Source organism: Octopus bimaculoides, chromosome 7 (assembly GCF_001194135.2).
Source record: "Octopus bimaculoides isolate UCB-OBI-ISO-001 chromosome 7, ASM119413v2, whole genome shotgun sequence".
Taxonomy (NCBI): Eukaryota; Metazoa; Mollusca; class Cephalopoda; order Octopoda; family Octopodidae; genus Octopus; species Octopus bimaculoides.
The window spans coordinates 84391107-84392382 of record NC_068987.1 but is presented as its reverse complement, the minus strand read 5'-3'; positions in this window follow the sequence as shown (position 1 = coordinate 84392382).

The following is a 1276-nucleotide window of genomic DNA, read 5'->3' as shown; positions in this document are numbered from 1 at the left end:
TATATATATATATATATATATATATATATTTGTGTGCCTGTAGAGAGAGGGGGGGACAGACAGCAAGACAGATAGATAGATAGATAGATCGATAGATAGATAGATAGGTAGATAGATAGACCCATACATAGACATACATATACAAATATATATATATACATATACAAATAGATATACATAGATACATAAATACATACACACACACGTGCACACGCATACACACACACATATATGTTACACTATGTATATTTGTATTTATTTGTATTTCTTTCTATGTATTTCTTTTCGGTTTTTACCACCACCAGATAACAACCGGTGCTGTTTTGTCTGCGCCAGCTTAACTTATATCTCAAATTTTGGGCCGTTACTCTACAAGGTGGTGCCCCAGCTGGCTGTAGTTCAGTGACTGAAACAATTAAACGCTAAACGATAAACGATAGAAGGTATATATATATATGTATGTATATACATGTGTATGTATGTGTATGTATATGTGTGTATATAGATACATGTTTATATATATATGCATGAGTGTGTGTATGTGTGAGAATGCATTTGGGTGCGCATGTGTGGAAAATACATAGAGCGATGAAACATTTTGTACACATGTCCATATGTATTTATACATAGTAATCCCTCGACTATCGCGGGCGTTGCTTCCCAAACCCGACTATCGCAGGCGTTACTTCCCAAACCCGACTATCGCAGGCGTTACTTTCCAATAGGTGAAAATCCACGAAATAGAAGTAATATTAAACTGTATATTTTTATCATTTTTTTTTATCTTTGTAATTTGTATATATTTATTTTATTATAAATTCAAAACAACACCACAGAGGAATCGACGTAAGCTTAAATAATAAACCGCGATAGGTGAACCGCGACGGGTGATACGCTAAGTGAATCGCGATACGCCGAGAGCGTAGTGTATAAACGAGTTGATATATATATATATATGTGCATTTCCGATTTACTATGTTCTTCAGTGATTTCTGATGAGTGATGAATAGGTCGATGCTATAATGCGAACAATGTGTATCCACAAGTAATATATCTAAATTAATTATTTTTTTATATACTTAATAATCAACGACATAGGTCCATATACGAAATGCTCATACGAAATACACCACCATTGAAGGATACGCTCACCTTATGTACACATACACATATATATTATATATATGTGAGCATGGATTTATATATATGCTTACATACTTACACAGATATTTACATATGTATATGTGTGTGTGTATATATATATGTGTATATATAT